This window comes from Manacus vitellinus, unplaced genomic scaffold (genome assembly GCF_001715985.3).
Source record: "Manacus vitellinus isolate BGI_N305 unplaced genomic scaffold, ASM171598v3 scaffold_3_pilon, whole genome shotgun sequence".
In the NCBI taxonomy this organism is placed as follows: Eukaryota; Metazoa; Chordata; class Aves; order Passeriformes; family Pipridae; genus Manacus; species Manacus vitellinus.
The window spans coordinates 11,610,597-11,617,639 of NW_021940535.1; positions in this window are offsets into that span (position 1 = coordinate 11,610,597).

Here is a 7,043-nt window from a genome sequence, read left to right on the forward strand (position 1 = left end):
TATTTCAATAGATCAGAGTGCTGTTGAGGTGCTGCTGACCTGAGTGCTAATGAATCTGCTCAACAAACATAGAGCCAACTCTGTTATCCAAGAGGTGAAGTTTGTCTGACCACGCTCCCTGTTTGAGTCTGTGGCAGAAACCAGAGCCAAAGACTTCCATTTCCAGCAGCTGGAAATGTTCTTAGTCAGACAACTACAATATTTGACAAAGTATTTGACCTTTCAGTAACTGTGGGGTCTGGGTCTCTATTTACTGAACTTAGTGTATGTGAGTGCACTGAGTTAGTCTGTGCTCATGGAATCTGTATTTAAGGAGGAGCTGTATTTAAGCAGCTGGGATTGCCACAGTGTGTTTGAGCAGAAAAGCACAGCATCCATATGCACAGGACCAGTGGAGTTGTCTCAGAAGATATAAGTAACAGTTGAAGTCTATTCAGTTCATCTCTTCCTTGTTTTGAAGGCAGGGGGTGTACTCTACTTTTATTTTCTAGCTGCTGAATATCGTTTTCTAGAAAGTCTTTGCACCAGTATCTGTCGAAGATCCAAGACCAAGCCACAAGCATCTAAGCCCTGCACTTTAACCTGGAAAATCATTCTAGGCTGGGGAGAAGTAACCCTTTGCTGCTGGGGGAAGGGACAAGGGACCTGAGCTTGAGTCTCCAGGTGAGAGAGAATAGGAGGGCAGCTTGTCTTTGTGTGCAAGGCTGTACTTCCTGCTTCTGCTTCCTGCTTCAGTGCAGCGGATGTTTTGTCAGTGAGCTCTGCAACTCACTGTCAGGATGACCTGAAGGAATTGTCAGGAAGGACTGCAGATGAATGTGAGGGATTAGATTCTTTTTAAAAAGTGAAATCTGTGCCCCAATCAGTGGAGGCTTGGCTGTGGCAAGATTGCCATGTTGAGTTGCAATGACTACAGTCTTATCACCTGATTTGGTTTTTTTGCTCATAACAGCTTGATGCTTTTTGCTGTTTGTGGATGTCAAACATCATTTCAAGTCCAGTAATGGACTGAAAATAATACTGCTATTACTGCCTTATATCATGTTTTAACTTTAAATTAACTTTGAATTAACTGTATTTCACGTATTTCACTCTGTTCTACCTCTGAAATGCTGCTTTGCATTGCAGGCATTTTAAATAGGTGTGAATATTACCAGGCAACACCTAAGGTTTCTGTGACTTTTTCTTCCCAGTCCCCAGAAGCTGCTGTGTAAGGGTGGTGCTGCTATTCTCACTTTACAGATAAAAAAATCACTCCCTGACCCACTTAGCGAAGCTTTAAAGAAGTCTTGGAGAAACACAATTCCTGCAGCTGTTGTGAATCCTGGGGGCAGGGCAAAAGGGGAGTAGCTAAAATCAGCCACATACCAACCCCCAGTGGAACCAGTAACCTGGGATCTGAGCATTACCTGTTCTCCAGTGTGCACTGCCCTGGTGGACACTGGTTTTAACTTAGGGGGGATGCAGGAGGACAGGGAGGGAGTGCTGGGGGAACAAAGGCAGAAAGGAGCTGTTCCAGCCAGAGCCAGCACCTCTTCTGCCTTGAGCCTCGAATCCAGCACACTGCTGTCTGTATGTCACACAGAGATGAACACAACAAAAGCAAGACAAACTTGGGAGGTATAAATTCAGTTGGTGCTGTTAAGATAAATTTATTTTCTCCAGCTTTCTTCACAGGAAACATCACGAAAGTGCTTTACAGAGTTTCATACCATTACTCTAACATGGGACAAAAGGACAACAACAGGTGTGTGCACTGCACAGTTAGAAGTTGTCATATGCAGAAGCCATGATAGGTAAACCAGGGTAAAAAAAATCTACTGACAAAAAATAGATATATATAGTTCAGGTTTTGAACTTAATTTATGACTATAAACTTAATTGTATAAATATACAGGCACCATTAGGTTCCTGTGTTAACTGTGGGGTCCACACAGGGCTTCTCAGAAAGATCATATTGTACTCTACTTTGCTGAAACAGTTTCTGCTGTGCTCCATGGGCTCCCAGCCAAACCATTTTCCCAGCCAGGCAGTATCATTCTTTTGCACTACTATAAGCACTCAAATGGCTTTATCTTCATTTCTTCTTGTGAAGTCTGGTGGTGAGACATTCTGGTACATTGCTGAAAGCAAATTCAGTTCTTTTTTTTTTTTTTTTCCCCACTTACAGATGTCCTATTACTATACTTCCCTCAGTCATCTCATCATTAAAAAAAAAATTAAAATGCTTTAGGCTAGACCGTGCTGTCCAGGTAAGACAGTTTTGTTTAAGCTAGCACGTTACCAGTCATGCAACCCTACTCCTTTCCACAGCTGAGCTGTGCTGTACTGTGAGCAGTGCTACTGCCTTCATTTTGCTGTATTCAGTGGGAATGGGGCTCCCATGTAGCCTCTGAGGCTCTAGGTTTCAATTCTTCAAGGAGATTGCATTTACTTGCTAGGCAATTTTGCAATGTTTGTGATACTACAACCCTGACAGAAGAAATGCAGCAGGTTAGAGACACAGGAGTTCTTGCCTGCTGCTTTCTAAGTAAGTGGTGAATAATTCAGGCACCTAAGAAATCCTTGGCATGGTAATAATGTAGATGAACAGAAGGAGGGAATACCCTAGGGTGAAGAGAGGTCAGATCAGATTTTTGATGGGTTTTGAGTTGCAGGGAAAAAATGAGCAGAACCAATTACCTAGAAAACACTGTTGTGCCAGTCTGCCTTTTACCTCATTCCCAGATTAAAGACACAGTGCATGGTCGAAGAATTTGTCAGTCCTGAAGGTTACTGGGTGGTTAGTAATTAACACAATACGGAATTACAGTGGCAAGACGGGGCTTTGGTGAGTGTAGCAGCAGAGATGAGTCTCTTAGAGGTGTGGGAGAGGGTACAAAGTACTACATTCTAGCAACTATCAGATTCATCAGCTCTATTTCCCCCCCCCGCACTTCCTCAAAAAATAAAAAAACCCCAACCCTCAACACCTATTTGCCAACTTAATAAACCCCCAGCAGCCACAGCTGGTTTTTGACAGAATACTAGTAACTGCTGTAATAGAACACCTACAGACACAGTTATTTGGATGCAAAATCCAAAGTACATTCTCCTCAACCAGTACTGAAAAGCAGCTGTTCTCTAGGATATGGTTCTCTGATATTGAGACACTGGCAGGCTATGCACATAAACAGGCTTGAGTCTGCCCTGACAACACCTCCTTTGTATCTGTAAATGTAACATGACTGGTAAATGCAGTCAGTGCTTAGAGATTGAACACTACTTACAGCTGCATGTTCTCTAAAGCACAAGGTGAGAATAAAGATATGAAACAAACCACAAAGACTAAGCCTGCCCTCCAGTGTTGCTTCATCTCAAATATTGTAATCTAGTTTCAATGTCCAGTTGAATACTACAGCAGGTATATTAGATTAAGAATGGCTGAGCCCAGCTGGTTGCTGGCCAGAGCCCAAGTAATACATCTGCTTCATCTCTGCCACAAGGAGGAGAACAGCCCAGAAATTAAAAACAAGTTTGCTACGGGCCTTGTTCCCTTGCACTTGATAGCTGTTCAACCTAGACTTCAAGTGACATGATCTCAAATAAAGGTTTAATGAAACCGACTTCATGACAAATAACTCCATTGAAGTTAAGCTCTGGGAGACCAGATTCGTATATGTTTTACCTCTTTCTCAATACATTTTTTTCTCTTGTATCAGCCTGTTTTTATGATTTGAATAATTTTGCTATGGTTGTACATACTCTGAAAGAGATACAGAATAAGTGATTTGTTTTAATTTAAAAAAGGAAGCTTATGACAACATCTTAACTAACAGTTTTCTGTAGACAAGTCATTTGAAATAAAGCAAACTGTTACAACTTCATTGCTGTAACTGAGCTAGAAAGAAAATTCAATACAGAAGACAGGAGATAGGAAAAGGAACAGAAAAGGTCAGACTGAGTAAAAATTAGTAAGAGCTCGCCATGCTAATCACTGGCGAGAAGTGATTATGTACACAAAACTGAAGATTTCAGTACATCAGATGGCAAAAGCCAATCCCCATAGAAGTTATTAGGTTGATGGTGACTGCCAGGATACTCTAACTAACTGTAAACTTGGCAGCTAAGGGGCAAGTGAATGTCAACAGAACATAAACCCAAGGCAATGAATACTGGAAAGGTTTAAAACCATTCATACATGCTCTGGTGGATTCTGAGTTAGCTGTGATCTTTCAGGGGGACGATCTAGGCATCACCATGGACAGCTTGATGAAGACATCTGCTCAATGTGTAGTTGCAGTCAAGAAAGCGAGTAAGATGTTAGGCTGTATTAAAGACAGAACAATATGGAAAAATATTACAGCATCTATTTGTCTTAGAGGTCCTCAATGAATATTTGCTCTTCCATCAGGAACTTAAAAAAAAAGTGGCATATTAGAAAAATACAGGGAGTAAAAGGGTGAGAGAATGGTAGAAGCAGCTCTTTGTAGCTGGGAAGACAGTAAGACCAAGGTAGTTTATTTAAGAAGGGAATAGATGATAAACATCTTAAAAGTAATTCTCCTTCCCACTGTATAACAAGATATCACCTCAAAGTCATTTTAAGCTGTCTACCAGTATGTTGACCTGAATATAATGCGTTACTACCATAATTATTCAAAAAAGCCCCTGTGTTATTCTTCAGTGCTTATTATTCAGCTAGTTACACATTTCCTCTGAAGCAACTGCTATAGTTTGTTGAAATTTGACAGTAATAAATTATGACAGAGAATTGTCACAGCTGATGCACATTAACAACTGACTTAGAGGTACTGCAATGATAAAAATATCAGTAGGAGAAGAGAGCTGCTGGGCCTCATCTCTGTCCCGGACCCACCAGAGCTCTAATTTTTCTGCAGGCAGGCCACCATCGTGTTCTCTGCTTCTATTTGAGGGCCCACTGTAAAAGCTGAGCAATGAACCTTGAAATCACCAGCAACAGCAGACAAGGGCACATTCATAAGTTACTTCTTCATGTTCCTTCAGCTGCAGTTAACTGATAAACCAGGAGATAACAGTAAATAGGGTAATCTCCTCTTCTTTATCTGTATTCCTTCCTCTCTTACCTGTCCCTCTGCTTACCTCTCTCAGCTCTATTTTCTGATCATTTCTTTCCTTTATCTGTTTCACAGAAACCCTCCATGGGCAAGTATTTCCCTTTGGTTCATTCCCTTCGCCTTCTTCCTCCACTGTCTGCCTTAGTACCAGATTTTACAAGTTTTGAAGTTTATTCTCTCTCCTATATTTCCATTGTACCTGCATGCCACTTCAACTTAGATATGTGAAAGAATAAAGAGCAGGACATAGAAAGGGGAAGAAAACTACATTTCTCTGACTTAGGAATGAACATCTCTGATTCACATGATTTGAACAAACTTTAAAACAGCCACATTATAAGAGATGGCTATCAACTGTGAGCAGGATTTTATTTCAGACATGGAGTTTACAAAATATAGCAATATTGACTTCAGTATGTTCCACATAAAAACAAAGAGCCTCATATTAATATGCCATTTGGGTTGCACAGATAATTGAAGAGATGAAATACCAGATAGAGTACTCAGCCTGAACTTTCCCCTTACCCATACATACTAAAATAAGTCTAATTACATTATATTTAAATAGGATGTATATTACATTCTATAGAAATAAGCCTTTGCCAAAGAAGTATTAAAATACTATAATGAAAGCTAATATAAAGATCTTTTAATAAAGATTTTTAGTCCTCCGTAGAACCTTTCATCAGCCCCAGCCCTTGACAAACAGCTTTGGCCTCACAACACCCCTGTGAGGTAGGTTGTTGGGTTTTTTTGGTACAGCTGGGGAAACTGAGGCAAGGTGAAAAATTACTTGAACATAGCAGCTCAGTAGAAAAACAAGGCCAAATCCCACTCTCTTGGTCCCATGCTTCCCATGCTCTTCCTACAAAACAGCTTGTTTCTCTTCAGTGCACGCAGTTGTTTTAGATGATACTTTCCATTCCAATATTCCAGATGAGCTACTTTTTCTTGTGATTCATTAATACTGTGATACATTTTTAATATTTGCATTCTGGCTAAGAAGAACTTTACTGAACACTGAACTTCATTAACCTTGCTGTATAAACATATATTCTAAGCAACTGAACATAAACCCGTGATATACGTACCATTTAGAAGATGCTGTTTGAAACAATATCTCAGCTTTTTATCATGCAGAAGTGAAAACTAATTTTCTTAAATACACAAGTTATTTCCTAATAAGATTGCTGGACTATCTTGGAATTTGTCCTTTCTCGGTTCTCTCTTTAGACAACAGATCAGACAGCTTTGTACCAATGCAAAATTCTACCTTCTCTCTGAACAGCTTTTCCCAGTTCTTTTCTTTGAAAGGAAGAAATAAAACTGAAGTACTGAAATTTAAACATTTTTGCTGATTTAAAGTCAGATGGATCTGTCACTTGTGAAATCAGTGCCTACCCACACAGCACTTCTCCTATCCAACATCTTACACTCCACTCCCTACCTCAGGTTATACATTTAATACTATCATTTAGAAAACAGCCTTCCTAATTCCTCTCTTCTTATACCGCCTGCGTTTTATTTGCATCATTACTACTCTCCCTAATTTACTAATTTTTTAATCTTCCTTCCTGCTCTATTTCACTTCAAAGACATGGTAGAACTACACTTGGTGCTTCAGAAGCCAAACTTTAGATACGTGATAGTTATGACTTAGACCCCTCAGTTCTGTTTTCTGCTGTCATTTCTTCTTCCATCTGCTAGCTTGTAGGCTCTCATATTAGCCTCAATACAGACAAGCTGTCTCTTTAACTTTTTCTGAAGACATCTGCAAGTATATGTCAGATTTCCTCTCCTTTGTACACATCTAATTCACATATCTTAAGTTTAAATAAGCATGTTATTATTTTCTTATACTCCCAAATAAAACCCTCTATTTACCATTAAAACCAATTTGTGATTTAAAAGCTGAAAACAGGGAGAGACAATTTGGGAACTAAGTTATAGTCAGGCAAAAAAGCC